This window comes from Scyliorhinus torazame, chromosome 1 (assembly GCF_047496885.1).
Source record: "Scyliorhinus torazame isolate Kashiwa2021f chromosome 1, sScyTor2.1, whole genome shotgun sequence".
NCBI lineage: Eukaryota > Metazoa > Chordata > Chondrichthyes > Carcharhiniformes > Scyliorhinidae > Scyliorhinus > Scyliorhinus torazame.
Window position 1 is genome coordinate 401,840,021 of NC_092707.1, and position 17,257 is coordinate 401,857,277.

Consider the following 17,257-nt stretch of genomic DNA (forward strand, 5'->3'; position numbering starts at 1 on the left):
GGCTGGGTAGTTTGCTGTACTGTTCTGAAGGCTGGGTAGTTTGCCAGCCTTCAGAACAGCGACCACGACACCACACAACCCTACCAAGGCAATCTCTGCAAGACGCGCCAGATGATCGACATGGGTACCACCATTACACGTGAGAACACCACCCACCAGGTACGCGGTACATACTCGTGCGACTCGGCCAACGTTGTCTACCTCATACGCTGCAGGAAAGGATGTCCCGAAGCGTGGTACATTGGCGAGACCATGCAGACGCTGCGACAACGGATGAACAGACATCGCGCGACAATCGCTAGGCAGAAATGTTCCCTTTCAGTCGGGGAACACTTCAGCAGTCAAGGGCATTCAGCCTCTGATCTCCGGGTAAGCGTTCTCCAAGGCGGCCTTCAGGACGCGCGACAACGCAGAATTGCCGAGCAGAAACTTATAGCCAAGCTCCACAAACATGAGTAAGGCCTCAACCGGGACCTTGGATTCATGTCGCACTATATTCACCCCCCACCATCTGGCCTGGGCTTGCGAAATCCTAACAACTGTCCTGGCCTGAGACAATTCACGCCTCTTTAACCTGTGATTATCCCTCTCTCTGGATCTATAAAGACTTAATTACCTGCAAATGCTCGCATTCAAAGCATTGTCTTGCATCTTTGACTTGGTCTATATCTATGTTTCTGGAACCTACCTCTTCATTCACCTGAGGAACGAGCAGTGCTCCGAAAGCTAGTGATTTGAAACAAACCTGTTGGACCTTAACCTGGTGTTGTAAGACTTCTTACTGTGCTCACCCCAGTCCAATGCCGGCATCTCCACATCATGTTTATGGAGAGTGAGGTGCAGGATCCTGGCCAGGAGAGGATTGGAATAGTTAAGTTTAGAGGTAACCAAAACACGACTCGCTCCCCTTAGCTCTGGACATTTACCACCAGGGGGCATTGTTGCTCCATGTAAAATGCCCCGTCCAACAGATAACTTAATAAGCTATTTTCCCAATACCATTCAATTACTTAGCTCCGCGTTATGCATGTGCACCATGCGTACCAAATTTATGATATTTCCTTCTTCAGGAGAGATTGATTATAAGTGATATTTTCAGAGAAATAATACTTCTCCATCGCCAGCATTCTCCGCTTCATCAGCACTCACACCTGCGGATTTCCCACCAGGCCAGAAAACGGGTGCGGCGGGACGGAGAATCCCATCTTTGAAATCTAATCTTCTCTTGCCGCACACAAAATGGCCGATTACTGTCTGGAGTAGGCTGTCATTATACCCTGCTCATTAAACAATAAATCCTCTGAGGTAAATGGACAAAATACATCCTTCTTCTCACTGAAGCAGTCGCAAGGGAGTCTTAAGTCAGGTTTCTTAAATTTACTTGCATTTATACAGCACCGGTTACAGACTGAAAGTGTCCCAATTTACCTGCCTTCGCTCCATATCTTTTAATTCCCTTACTCAAACAACCCCAGTCTTGAACGTTCCAGTGGCCCTCGTTCTTGATCTCTTCCACAAGAGGGAGTAGTGTCCAAATTCTATACTTACTTTATGGAGAGGGACATGATCATTCGGCCTGAGGGGTGAAAGTGCTCCCGGGGCTTTGGGGTGAAAGTGCTACCGATTATAGCCAAGGTTGTAAGCAAAGCCGATGGCAGGGTTTTTTTTTCACACCTCAAGAATTCTAAGGATGTGCGGATGGGGTTAGATGAAGAAAGGTTGATATGCAGCTTAAACACAAGTATGGAACAGGCTTACTATTATTACTTTGTAATTCCTTGTGATATATGATGGGGACAATATAATAATCTTTATTAGTGTCACAAGTGGGCTTACATTAACACCGCAATGAATCATAGAATTTACAGTGCAGAAGGAGGCCCATCGAGCTGCACCGGCCCTTGGAAAGAACATCTTACTTAAGCCCATGCCTCCACCCTATCCCTGTAACCCAGTAACCCCACCTATCCTTTTTTGGACACGAAGGGGCAATTTAGCATTGGACTTTGGAGGAAACTGGAGCCCCCGGCGGAAACCCATGCACACACGGGGAGAACATGCAGACTCCGCACAGACAGTGGCCCAAGCCGGGAATCGAACCTGGGACCCTGCCGTTGTGAAGCAATCGTGCTAACCGCTGTGCTACCGTGCCGCCCAATACTCTGGGGATCTGGGTTCGAATCCCATCGTGGCAGATGGTGAAATCTCAATTCAATAAACATCTGGAATTAAAAGTCTAATGCTGACGGCCATGTAACCAATGTAATAAAAGCCCATCTACTTCATAAGGGAATCTGCCATCCGTCCGTGGTCTGGCCCATATGCAACTCTAGATCCACAGTCCCATCTTATCCACCTTTCCTTAACCTTTCTGCTTCACTCTTCCCCTCCCCCACATCTACAGTTCATTCTCTGATGTTAGTTTCTGCTGTTTGACCTTTCACATCTTTTGTTCTCTCTGGGGACTGCCATTAGCACTCTTTCCCCTTGGTTTCTGTGGCCATTAACACCCGGTTTCCCTGGGTTTCTGTGGCTATGACTCATCTTTCATTCTCACTCCGCAGTATAAATATTTCCCACTTTCTCTGTCTGTTAGCTTTGACGAAGAGTCATCGGACTCGAAACGTTCGCTCTTTTCTCTCCCTACAGATGCTGCCAGACCTGCTGAGATTTTCCAGCATTTTCTCTTTCGATTCAGATTCCAGCATCCGCAGTAATTTGCTTTTATCCAGTGTTCAACTCACTGCCACCTCTCTTCCAGGAATGCCTACCCTGAAGAAGTACTGCTCTTCTCTCCGACAGGTTTTCCGTAAGTCCCTCCCCCACTATCCACCTTCACTGCTTTCCATTTCTCTCTCAGTGTTTGTCATGGTATTTGTCAAGATAATCTAGTCCACTCCTCCACCATACCCAGTACCTCTCCCATCACCCATAGCACCTTCCCATGCAATCGCAGAAGGTGTAACATCTGCCCCTTTACCTCTTCCATGCTTAACATCCCAGGCCCAAAACACTCATTCCAGGTTAAGCAGCGTTTCACTTGTATCTCTTCCAATTTGGTCGACTGCATTCGCTGCTCCCAATGTGGTCTCCTCTATATCGGAGAGACCAAACGCAGACTGGGCGATTGCTTTGCTGAGCATCTTTGGTCTTTGCGCATTCAGGACCCTGACCTTCCCGTTGCTTGCTATTTTAACAAAAGACCCTGAAAGCCACACTCAGAACCATGCGGCGCCACATGAAGACACTCGACATCTCTCTCCAGCAACACCGTCTTACTCTCTCTCAAAGCTGCCCCTGTCCCCAGTTTCATTTCTTCTGTTGCATCATTCGACGCCTTAACAAGAATCTTTTCCTGTTTCTTACAGATGTTAAGGAACGCAAGCTTCAACAACTCATAAACACCACTGCCCTTCCCAGGCCCTCCACCCGTCCCGGTCCCTCGTACCCCATTTCTCCCAGTATCAACACCACTGCCCATCCCAGGCCCTCCACCAGTCCCAATCCCTCGTACCCCATTTCTCCCAGTATCAACACCACAGCCCATCCCAGGCCCTCCACCAGTCCCAATCCCTCGTACCCCATTTCTCCCAGTATCAACACCACAGCCCATCCCAGGCCCTCCACCAGTCCCGGTCCCTCGTACCCCATTTCTCCCAGCCCCAGCTCTTGCCGCGTGTTCATCATACCCTCCGACCTTCCCCTCTCTGAGGCTGAGCGTGCTGTTCTCAGCAAAGGACTCAGCTTTGTACCCTCACGCCCCCACCTCAATGAATTCCGGGCTCGACATGATGTTGAATTCTTCTTTCGCCGCCTTTGTCTCCGTGCCCACTTCTTTGGGCAAGAGTCTTCCACCCGTCCACTGATCCTTTCATGTGCCTCCAACATTCCGCCTCCAAGTGGACCCCCCCCTCCCCCCCTCGCAGCCCCCCCCCCCCTCGCCGGGACAGTTACCTACCCTTGATCTTTTCATTGAGAACTGTCGACGGGACATTGACCGTCTTAATTTTTCTGCCCCCCTCACCCATTCCAACCTCTCTCCTTCCGAACTTTCTGCTCTTCACTCCGTCAGGTCTAACCCCGACTTTGTCATCAAACCTGCCGACAAAGGGGGTGCTGTTGTCGTCTGGCGCACTGACCTCGACCTCGCAGAGGCTGAGCGCCAACTCTCAGATACTTCCTCTTACCTCCCCCTGGACTATGATGACCAGACCACTGAACATCAAGCCATTATCTCCAACACTGTTAGCGACCTCATTTCCTCCGGATGCCTTCCCCTATGGCTTCCACCCTCATAGGATCCCAACCCCGGACAGCCCACTTTCACCTACTTCCCAAAATCCACAAAAAGGACTGTCCCGGCAGGCCCATTGTGTCAGCATGCTCCTGCCCCACTGAACTTATTTCCTCTTATCTTGACTCTATCCTCACTCCTCTGGTCCATTCCCACCCCATCTACATCCTCTGATGCACTGCGTCATATTGATAGCTTCCAGTCCGCGGGCCAGAACCGCATTCTATTCACCATGGATGTGCAATCTCTCTCCACCTCCATCCCACACCAGGATGGCCTGAGGGCTCTTCTCTTCGTTCTTGAAAAGAGGCCCGGACAATTCCCATCCACCACCACTCTCCTCCGCCTGGCTGAACTCATTCAATCTCTCAACAACTTCTCCTTTAACTCATCCCACTTTCTCAAATCAAAGGTGTAGCAATGGGTACCCGCATGGGTCCTAGCTACGCTAGCCTTTTTATGGGGTATGTGGAACATTCCTTGTTCCAGGCCTATCCGGGTCCCCTCCCACAACTCCTTTACCGATACATTGATGACTATTTTGGTGCCGCTTCATGCTCTCGTCCAGAAAAATTCATCAACTTCGCTTCCAGTTTCCACCCTCCATCACTTTCACCTGGTCCATCTCAGACACTTCCCTTCCCTTCCTTGATCTTTCTGTCTCCATTTCCGGCAATAGGCTTTTCACTAATATCCACTACAAGCCCACTGACTCCCACAGCTATCTGGACTACAGCTCTTTGCACCCTACACCCTGTAAGGACTCCATCCCTTTCTCTCAGCTCCTTCGCCTCCGTCGCATTTGTTCCGATGATGCCACTTTCCAAAATGGTGCTTTGAAAATGTGTTCCATCTTCCTCAACCCTGATTTCCCACCTACAGTTGTTCACAGGGCCCTCAGTGTGCGGTCCATCTCCCGCGTCACTACCCTCGCCCACCCCCCTCCCTCCCCTCTTCCCAGAACAAGGATAGAGTCCCCCTCGTTCTCACATTTCATCCCACCAGCCTCCGTATGCAAAGCATAATCCTCCGCCATTTTCGCCAACTCCAGCGTGATGCCACCACCAAACACATCTTCCCTTCACTCCCTCTGTCAGCAGTCCGCAGAGACCGTTCCCTCCGAGACAATCTAGTCCACTCCTCCACCATACCCAGTACCTCTCCCATCACCCATGGCACCTTCCCATGCAATCGCAGAAGGTGTAACACCTGCCCCTTTACCTCTTCCATGCTTAACATCCCAGGCCCAAAACACTCATTCCAGATTAAGCAGCTTTTCACTTGCATCTCTTCCAATTTGGTCTACTGCATTCGATGCTCCCAATGTGGTCTCCTCTATATTGGAGAGACCAAACACAGACTGGGTGATCGCTTTGCTGAGCATCTTCAGTCTGTGCGCATTCAGGATCCTGACCTCCCTGATGCTTGCCATTTTAACAAAAGACCCTGCTCCCATGCCCACATGTCTGTTCTTGGCCTGCTGCAATGTTCCAGTGAAGCTCAACACAAACTGGAGGAACAACATCTCATCTTCCGGTTAGGCACGCTAGAGCCTTCCGGCCTGAACATCGAATTCAACAACTTCAGATGATCAGCTCTACCCCACCTCGACCTATTTGTTTTCATCCCATTTCATTTTTACTGTCTTTTACCATTTCTTTCTTTCTTAATATATTTAACCCCCACCCCCCCAATCTTATCCACGTTTCCTTAACCTTTCTCCTCTTTGCTTCCCCCTTCCCCTTCCCCCACATCTACAGTTCATCCTCTGATGTTAGTTTCACTGCTGTTTGGCCTTTCACATCTTTTGTTCTCTCTGGGGACTGCCCTCTTTCCCCTTGGTTTCTGTGGCCATTAGCACCCGGTTTCCCTGGGTTTCTGTGGCTATGACTCATCTTTCATTCTCACTCCACAGTATAAATATTTCCCACTTTCTCTGTCTTTTTGACAAAGAGTCATTGGACTCAAAACGTTCGCTCTTTTCTCTCCCTACAGATGCTGCCAGGCCTGCTGAGATTTTCCAGCATTTTCTCTTTGGTTTTATGATTCCAGCATCCGCAGTAATTTGCTTTTATCTCGATCCACAGTAATGTGGTTGATGTTTCACTGATGGACAGTAGATGCTGGTCTAGCCAGCAAACCCACATCCACTGCATTAAAAAAACAAGAGGAATTGAGGTAATCACAGTATATATAAAAGAAATTAGATAAGCATATGGTTCTGAATTTCTATTAAGTTCTAGGTGCTGTGATAAACCTTTTTTCGTTTGTTGAAGACAGAAACCCTTTAAATGATATTATTATTATGCCCTGGGTGGGGGAAGGCTGAGCCCTGAACCCAATGACATGTAACAGACCAAGGACTCTGCCCTGGAAAAGGCAGTGACCACTCTTCCACTGCTGGTCATTCTACTGAGCGACTTCATGAAGCAACATCACCCCTCACCCCGCCACCTCTCCGGCCAATTGCTCCAAACCTGCCGCCACATTGACGCTGTACAAAATTGCAGATGAACGTCCACTGGATGAATTATTTCCAGAAGGAGAAACCATTTTCCCAATGTCCCATCTTGCAGTTGAATGGGAGTTCACTTCAATGTCGGGTACAATTCTGGTTATGTTACTGGACAAGGGACCCATGGAGCGGCACCGATAATCCAGTTAGACCATCACTATCAATCTGGCCCATACCCAGGGCACTCACTTTCCCCACTGACCTAACCCAATGCTGGGTTTTTAAAAAAAAATAAAAAATGTTTTTATTGGGTTTTGTACATGATATAAATACAGATATTTGCACCGAAAAACACAACACAAAGGAGAGAGGAAACACATACCAGGAAAGGGGGTCTTCCCCCCCCCCACCCCTTTACAAAACACTAAAACAGGGGTGGGGGGGGGGCACCCGGTGTTGCCCCTGATGCCATTTAGTTTTCTCAGCCTCGGCCATTGTTCGTTTTTTTTTCCCCCCTGTTTTTTCTTACTTTCTCTTGCCTTGTCTATGTCCTTCCCAGCGGCACTTCTTGGTCTGCCTGGCCCACCGTAGGATTCTTTCCCGGCCCTGGTACCGGTGCAGTTTGGCTATTACTTCCCTTGGTTGATCCCCGGTTTTGGGTTTCTGCCGCAGTGACCGGTGGGCCCTGTCTATCCCTGGTGGGTTAGGGAAGCTCTCCCTTCCCACCAGGTTGCCCAGAGTCTGGGCCACGTAGTCCGTGGGGTCCCTGCCCTCGGTTCCCTCTGGTAGGCCTACAGTCCGAATGCCTCCTTACCCATTCACTTGGTCCTCGACCTTTCCCCTCAGGTTGCCCTGCGTCGCGACCAGCCTCACCACCTCCTTTTCAAATACCATGATCCGATCACTCTGGTTGGTTGCGGCTTTTCCTGGGTACTGGATGGTGGCCTCTTGGGCCTCCAGTTTCTTTTTCGGCCCTGCTCAGTGTGATCTGTATCTGCACCAGGGTTTCGGCCACCGCGTCTTTCACTGCGGCCGGAGTGCCCGTTTTAGTCTCCTGCTGGTGCTCCTTCAATGCCTCTGAGAGGGATGCCAGTTCCCTCCCGGTGAGGGAGGATATTGTGCTTGGCTGGTCTGCCCTTTTCGCTCCGGCGACAGTTGCGCACCGCCGGCGTGTGCACTGATCGGCTCGTCTGACTGTCTCCATTCCAGACCCCATCCACTCCTGGGGCGTCATTCTCCGCCGGCGGGAGTCTCCGTTCTGCCGGCGCCCGGGGGTTTCCCGACGGCGTGGGGCTGCCCCACAATGGGAAACCCCATTGACCGGCCGGTGTTACGGAGACTCCCGCCGGCCGGTCGGGGCAGAAATGTGGCGGGGCGGGTAGGAGAATTTCGCCCCTGGTCTCTGTGCGGCCCCTGGACTGGCTTTTCCCCGTCATTTTCCTCTCTCTTTCTTTCTTCCTCTGTCCTGTTAACGTTTGGGGAATGGACCGTTGGTTTTTTTGGCAAGTTTTTGCTAAAAAGTGATTGTTTTATGGATCCGTGGGAGGAGAGCCACCTAGTATGTGACTGCTCAGCCCAATGTCATCACTGGAAGTCCCCGGTGCTTGTCCTTTAAATGCACTGTCTCACTCACTGAACTGGCTGGCTCGGCACCCATCTCACCATGAGGGATCCCTCTGCTTACCAGCTCTTTACTTGGGCACTGTATCTTCAAAGCGTGTCTATGCAGTCGGCTGTTCGCTGACCAACATATCGAGGGTCATCTCATCTCATGCCAGATAGAATGATCTAAGCCCGTGCACCATGTCGTACCTATACTTAAATCATCGAATCCCTGCAGTGCAGAAACAGGCCATTCGGCCCATCCAGTCAGCACCGACCCTCGAAAAGAGTACCCCACCTAACATTTTGAACACTAAGGGGAAATTTAGCGTGGCCAATCCACCTGATCTGCACATCTTTGGACTGTGGGGGAAACCCACGCAGGCACAGGGAGAATGTGCAGACTCCACACAGACAGTCACCAAAGGTTAGAATTGAACCCGGGTCCCTAGGGCTGTGAGGCAGCTGTGCTAACCACTGTGCTACCCCTTAATCTTGCTGCCAGATTGTATGAAAACCACTAAGCACCATGTTGTGTTGTTATGTTTATATAAAGACATCAATCGCCTGAAGAGATTGGGTAAACATGGTATGGGTTCATTTGGATTGGATTGGATTGGATTTGTTTATTGTCACGTGTACCGAGGTACAGTGAGAAGTATTTTTCTGCGAGCAGCTCAACAGATCATTAAGTACATGGGAAGAAAAGGGAATAAAAGAAAATACATAATAGAGCAACACAAGTTATACAATGTAACTACATAAGCACTGGCATCGGATGAAGCATACAGGTTGTAGTGTTAATGAGGTCAGTCCATAAGAGGGTCATTTAGGAGTCTGGTGACAGTGGGGAAGAAGCTGTTTTTGAGTCTGTTCGTGCGTGTTCTCAGACTTCTGTATCTCCTGCCAGATGGAAGAAGTTGGAAGAGTGAATAAGCCGGGTGGGAGGGATCTTTGATTATGCTGCCCGCTTTCCCCAGGCAACGGGAGGTGTAGATGGAGTCAATGGATGGGAGGCAGGTTTGTGTGATGGACTGGGCTGTGTTCAGGACTCTCTGAAGTTTCTTGCGGTCCGAGGCCGAGCAGTATCCATACCAGGCTGTGATGCAGCCAGATAGGATGCTTTCTATTGTGCATCTGTAAAAGTTGGTAAGAGTTACTGTGGACATGCCGAATTTCCATAGTTTCCTGAGGAAGTAGAGGCGCTGTTGTGCTTTCTTGGTTGTAGCGTCGACGTGGGTGGACCAGGACAGAGATTGTTGTCGCTGCACCACTTCACTAGGTTCTCTATCTCCCTCCTGTATTCTGAATCGTCGTCATTCGAGATCCGGCCCACTATGGTCATATCGTCAGCAAACTTGTAGATGGAGTTGGAACCAAATGTTGCCACGCAGTCGTGTGTGTACAGAGTGTAGAGTAGGGGGCTAAGTACGCAGCCTTGCGGGGCGCCGGTGTTGAGGACTATTGTGGAGGAGGTGTTGTTGTTCATTCTTACTGATTGTGGTCTGTTGGTCAGAAAATCGAGGATCCAGTTGCAGAGTGGGGAGCCAAGTCCTGGGTTTTGGAGCTTTGATATGAGCTTGGCTGGGATTATGGTGTTGAAGGCGGAGCTGTAGTCAATAAGAACAAAGAACAAAGAAAAGTACAGCACAGGAACAGGCCCTTCGGCCCTCCAAGCCTGTGCCGACCATGCTGCCCTTCTAAGCTAAAATCTTCTACACTTCCTGAGTCCGTATCCCTCTATTCCCATCCTATTCATGTATTTGTCAAGATGCCCCTTAAATGTCACTATCGTCCCTGCTTCCACCACCTCCTCCTGCAGCGAGTTCCAGGCACCCACTACCCTCTGTGTAAAAAACTTGCCTCATACATCTCTTTCAAACCTTGCCCCTCGCACCTTAAATCTATGCCCCCTAGTAATTGACCCCTCTACCCTGGGGAAAGGCCTCTGACTATCCACTCTGTCTATGCCCCTCATAATTTTGGTCGCCCCTCAACCTCCGTCGTTCCAGTGAGAACAAACCGAGTTTATTCAACCGCTCCTCATAGCTAATGCCCTCCATACCAGGAAACATCCTGGTAAATCTCTTCTGCACCCTCTCTAAAGCCTCCACATCCTTCTGGTAGTTTGGCGACCAGAATTGAACACTATACTCCAAGTGTGGCCTAACTAAGGTTCTATACAGCTGCAACATGACTTGCCAATTCTTATACTCAATGCCCCGGCCAATGAAGGCAAGCATACCGTATGCCTTCTTGATTACCTTCTCCACCTGTGTTGCCCCTTTCAGTGACCTGTGGATCTGTACACCTAGATCTCCCTGATTGTCAATACTCTTGAGGGTTCTACCATTCACTGTATATTCCTTACCTGCATTAGACGTTCCAAAATGCATTACCTCACATTTGTCCGGATTAAACTCCATCTGCCATCTCTCCGCCCAAGTCTCCAAACAATCTAAATCCTGCTGTATCCTCTGACAGTCCTCATCGCTATCCGCAATTCCACCAACCTTTGTGTTGTCTGCAAACTTACTAATCAGACCAGTTACATTTTCCTCCAAATCATTTATATATACTACGAACAGCAAAGGTTCCAGCACTGATCCCTGCGGAACACCACTAGTCACAGCCCTCCAATCAGAAAAGCACCCTTCCATTGCTACTCTCTGCCTTCTATGACCTAGCCAGTTCTGTATCCATTTTGCCAGCTCACCCCTGATCCCGTGTGACTTCACCTTTTGTACCAGTCTGCCATGAGGGACCTTGTCAAAGGCCTTACTGAAGTCCATTTAGACAACATCCACTGCCCTACCTGCATCAATCATCTTTGTGACCTCTTCGAAAAACTCTATCAAGTTAGTGAGATACGACCTCCCCTTCACAAAACTGTGCTGCCTCTCGCTAATACGTCCATTTGTTTCCAAATGGGAGTAGATCCTGTGTCGAAGAATTCTCTCCAGTAATTTCCCTACCAGTGATGTAAGGCTTACCGGCCTGTAGTTCCCTGGATTATACTTGCTACCCTTCTTAAACAAAGGAACAACATTGGCTATTCTCCAGTCCTCCGGGACATCCGGGCAGCGCGGTAGCATTGGGGATAGCACAATTGCTTCACATCGCCAGGGTCCCAGGTTCGATTCCGGCTTGGGTCACTGTCTGTGCGGAGTCTGCACATCCTCCCCGTGTGTGCGTGAGTTTCCTCTGGGTGCTCCGGTTTCCTCTCACAGTCCAAAGATGCGCAGGTTAGGTGGATTGGCCATGCTAAAATTGCCCTTAGTGTCCAAAATTGCCCTTAAGTGTTGGGTGGGGTTACTGGGTTATGGGGATAGGGTGGAAGTGTGGACCTTGGGTAGGGTGCTCTCTCCAAGAGCCGGTGCAGACTCGATGGGCCGAATGGCCTCCTTCTGCACTGTAAATTCTATGATCTATGATCACCTGACGACAGTGAGGATCCAGCTATTTCCTCTCTAGCCTCCTTCAGTATTCTGAGGTAGATCCCATCAGGCCTTGTGGACTTATCTACCTTAATATTTTCAAGACGCCCAACACCTCGTCTTTTTGGATCTCAATGTGACCCAGGCTATCTACACACCCTTCTCCAGACTCAACATCCACCAATTCCTTCTCTTTGGTGAATACTGATGCGAAGTATTCATTTAGTACCTCGCCCATTTCCTGTGGCTCCACACATAGATTCCCTCCCCTGTCCTTCAGTGGGACAACCCTTTCCATGGCTACCCTCTTGCTTTTTATGTTTATGAGTCTGATATAAGAGTCCTTGTTTTCGAGATGCTCTAGGGATGAGTGTAGGGCCAGGGAAATGGCGTTTGCTGTGGACTGGTTGCTGCGGTATGCAAATTGCAGTGGATCAAGGTGTTCTGGGAGTATGGAGGTGATGCGCTTCATGATCAACCTCTCGAAGCACTTCATTACGACTGAAGTCAGGGCCATCGGACGGTAGTCATTGAGGCACGTTTCCTGGTTCTTCTTTGGCACCGGAAGAATGGTGGTCTTCTTGAAGATGCCATCTGCTTAGAGGCAGAAGTGAAACTAAAACCAGGGGCGTGATTCTCCCCTACCCAACGGTGGCGGGGGGTTCCGGCGTGATGGAGTGGCGGGAACCCCCCGCCCGGAAGTCTCCGCACCTTTAGGAGCCAAGCCCTCACCTTGAGGGGCTAGGCCGCGCCGGAGTGGTTTCCGTTCCGCCGGCTGGCGGGAAAGGCCTTTGGTGCCACGCCCGCCGGCGCCGAAAGGTCTTCGCCGGGTGACGCATGCGCGGGAGCGTCAGCGGCTGCTGACGTCATGCCTGCGCAAGTGCAGGGGAGGGGGTCTCTTCCGCCTCTGCCATATTGAAGACCATGGCGAAGGCGGAAGAAAAAGAGTGCCCCCACGGCACAGGCCTGCCCGCGGATCGGTGGGCCCCGATTGCGGGCCAGGCCACCGTGGGGGCACCCCCCGGGGCCAGATCGCCCCGCGCCTGCCCCAAGACCCCGGAGCCCGCCCGCGCAGCCTTGTGCCGCCGTTCAAAAGGTGGTTTAATCCACGCCGGCGGGAGAGGGTTGACAACGGCGGGACTTCGGCCCATCGCGTGCCGGAGAATTGGCGGGGGTGGGCCCGCCGACCGGCGCGATTCCCGCCCCCGCCGACTGGCGCGACGCGATTCCCGCCCCCGCCGAATCTCTGGTGGCGGAGAATTCAGGACACGGCGAGAGCGGGATTCACGCTAGCCCCCGGCGATTCTCTGACCCGGTGGGGGGTCGGAGAATCGCGCCCCAGATTGCGTTACACACTTCCCTTCTGGTGATATCATGCTTCTGTACCTTAAAGACATATTACAACAATGGACATTGCCTGGCACTTGAGTTACGCAAATGTGGCTTGCCACTTATAAGTCCTGGTCTGAATGTTATTTATTCAGCCTATACTGTCCACAGGTGACAGACTGCCTCAGTACCTGAGGAGTCACCTAAATGTGGCTGGAACGTTGTTATCGATCATACTTTGCCCATGATATCTCCTGGACTGGTTTCAATCATCTGTGATTGGAGAGGAATTCTGGAGAACATCCTTTCATTTATTATTAGGGGCTGGTTTAGCACAGCGAGCTAAACAGCTGGCTTGTAAGGCAGAACAAGGCCAGCAGCGCGGGTTCAATTCCCGTACCAGCCTCCCCGAGCAGGCGCCGGAATGTGGCGACGAGGGGCTTTTCACAGTAACTTATTGAAGCATACTTGTGACAATAAGCGATTATTATTAGCGCTGGTTACACATCTGGTGTTTTGCATCCACCAGGGGATGAATTGGCTTTGGGCATAATGGACGCTTGAACGTTTGAGTAGGAAGAGCCCAGTCACAGGGCCCTGACTGTCATGAGGATTGGGGCAGGTTTGATGGATCAGTCGATCTTTCCCGACCTTTCTTTAAGCATGTTCACACCTCAGGCGGCAGCCTTACTTAATCCAATTATAGAAGGTAGCATTCCAGACCAGAGTGAGATCAGAGGGTTCACACATTCACACTGCCTTCTAATTCCACACAGCTGTGGATTCCAGACCGTCTATTAACGGTGGGAGTTAAGCTCCTTCCTCGATACACTTGAAGTTATTAAAGTTCCCCGGGGCTCTTCATTTGTGAGGAGGTGGAATTGACTGCAGCTCATTCCAGCATGAAAGCCAAAGCATGCTGGTGCAGAAAGATCTTCCATCTGCCACAGGCTTGGGCAGAGCGGGGAGGCTTGGACTGATTTAAGAGGCTTTCGGGCCTGGAATCAGGGCAATGGTGCTGTTTCGTTTCCCTGGGAGATGTGTTCAATTGTTTAAAATTCCAGCTGGTGCCGAATTCCATTGTTGATGGGGCAGGAGCTGAGTGCAGAGCCAGGACTCTCTCTGGCTGAAGCCATCCCTGCCTTGAAGAACAATAATATTCAGGTGCAAGAAAACAGACTCAAGATCCCCCGCTCCAACTCATAAAATTTAGGAACTTTATCGCCGCTCCTTCACTGGCTCAATACCCTGAGCCTCCTCTCTGCATTGCACTGTTACCACATGGAATGCAGCAGTTTGAGAATGAGTCTCACCACAAACTTCTCAAAGGGATGGGTAACAAATACTCGCTTTCGCGGTAACGCTTACACTCCGACAGTGATGAAACAAGGTTTCTGGAAGGCATGTGAATCCGGGTCTCAAGTGTAAGGCAATGCAGCAAATTACATTCCCAGACATAAGCAATGTCGAGACTACATGGTTGCCTCTAGCTTTGGTTTTAAAGAGTCATTTGTTCAGCTTCCATATTCCCAAGAGTAAAGCAGCGTTGATTTTTAACCCTTGCTAGATGTCTTGCCTCGCGCTCTGAATTTTGTGGGTTAAAGTTCTCCTCGGGGAGGTACTCCTGTGCCAGTACTGATGAACACTGCACTGTCAGCAAGAGCTGTCTCTCAAGATATGTTAAACTGAGATCCTGTCTGCTCTCTCGGACGAATTGCCTTGGTCGTATCTCAGGCAAGAACAGGGAGTCCTCCCCCGTGCCCTGGACGATATCTATCCCACAACAAATACTCAAAACCTATTGGCTGGAGCTCGCCAGCTGTTGGGATTCTCGGGTCCCTCCGGCAGTGCACCCCCGCCGGCCGGTTTCCCGACAGCACGGGGAGGGGGGCTTCAATGGGAAATCCCATTGACAAGTGATGGGAAGAGAGAATCCCGTCGGCAGCGGATAGCGCTCCGCTGAGAAACACCCGGCTGGCGGTCCGGAGAGTCCCTCCCATTATCTGGTCATTATCGTGGTGCGATTTTGTGGGATCTTGCTGTGCACACATTGGTCATCGCATTACCTACATTACAGCAACAACCAGATCTCGAACAGTGAGTGCAGTTTTGGTCTCCTTATTTGAGGAAAGATGTAAATGCGTTGGAGGCGATTCAGAGGAGGTTCACTGAATTGACACATGGAACGAGTGGGTTGTCTGAGGAGGGTAGGTTGGAAAGGCTGGGTGTGTTTCCACGAGAGCTTAGACGAGGGAGGGGTGACTTGATTGAAGGATAAATGGTCCTGAAAGTTATTGACAAAGGCAGACACGGAACTGATTTTCCCTCTTGTGGGTGAGTCCAGAACTAGGAGGCATTGTTTTAAAATTAGTCTACCTCAACTGTCTACCTCATACGCTGCAGGAAAGGATGTCCCGAAGCGTGGTACATTGGCGAGACCATGCAGACCCTGCGACAACGGATGAATGGACATCGTGCGACAATCGCGAGGCAGGAATGTTCCCTTCCAGTCGGGGAACACTTCAGCAGTCAAGGGCATTCAGCCTCTGATCTCCGGGTAAGCATTCTCCAAGGCGGCCTTCAGGACGCGCGACAACGCAGAATCGCCGAGCAGAAACTTATAGCCAAGTTCCGCACACATGAGTACGGCCTCAACTGGGACCTGGGATTCATGTCGCATTACATTCATCCCCCACCATCTGGCCTGGGCTTGCGAAATCCTACCAACTGTCCTGACTTGAGACAATTCACACCTCTTTAACCTGGGGTTACCCCTATCTCTGGATCTGTAAAGACTTAATTAACTACAAATGCTCGGATTCAAAGTATCGACTTGCATCTTTGACTTTGTCTATATATATGTTTCTGGAATCTACCTCTTCATTCACCTGAGGAAGGAGCAGTGCTCTGGAAGCTAGTGACATCGAAACAAACCTGTTGGACTTTAACCTGGTGTTGTAAGAGTTCTTAAAATTAGGGCTCACCCTGATAGGGCAGAGATGGGGAGATCTTCTTTTCTCTCAGAGGGTTGTGACATTTTAGAATTCCCTGCCTCAGAGGGCGGTGGAAGTCGGATCACTGAATGTTTTCAAGGCGAAGGGAGCTAGATTCTTGTCGGACAAGGGAATCAAAGGTTATTGGGGGTAGATGGGAACGTGGAATTCAAAACACAGGTCAGTCATGGCCTTATTCAATGACGGAGCAGGCTCGAGGGGCCGAATGGCCTCTTCATGCTCCTATTTCTATGTCTACATGTACACTTCAAAAGTAGCTGCAGACGAATTTTGGATGTCCTGATCTTGTGGAAAGCCCTGTATAATTGCAACCTCTGAAGTGCTTTGGGACATCCCTGCAGGTGTCAAGGTTGCAAGAAATACAACATCTTAATATCTGACAGAAAGTTCCAGAACCGAAGGAATCTTCAGAGTTAAGTTGGCAGATAGAAATACTTGGCGTCAGTGCTGTATTCCCAGCAGTTAAGTGCAAAACCTTTTGCATTTCAAAGATAAGTGGTTGAGGCACTTATTATAGAAGGAATTGAATCTCTACAGTGCAGAAGGAGGCCATTTGGCCCATCGAGTCTGCACCAACCCTCTGAAAGAGCACCCCGCCCAGGCTCATTCCCTCTCCCCGTAACCCTGTAACCACCTAATCTGCACATCCCTGGACACAAAGGGGTAATTTAGCGTGGCCAATCCCCCTAATTTGCATATCTTTGGACTGTGGGAGGAAACCGGAGCAGCCGGAGGAAACCTACGCAGGCACGGGAGAAAGTGCAAACTCCGCACAGACAGTGGCCCAAGGCCAGAATTGAACCTGGGGTGCCTGGCGCTGTTAGGCAGCAGTGCTAACCACTGTGCACCATAGGTTCAATAACACTGTCAAAGTCAAACTGGGTTTTGTAAAAGGTAGGGAAAGGAGAGTGCCAGATTGTTTCATAAAGAATTCTGTCTGGAATAAACTAACAAATAAAATCTAATTTATGGGCTTTAACCAAAATATATTTTTTGATGTAAATGTGCTGTCGCACATAGTTTGATTGAATGAATTCTAACTGGCTCTCTGATTAAAAAGTGGGTACAAACGATGCATGCTTTAATACGAGGGAGGGTGTCGGGAAGGGGGGCGTTGGAATGGCGA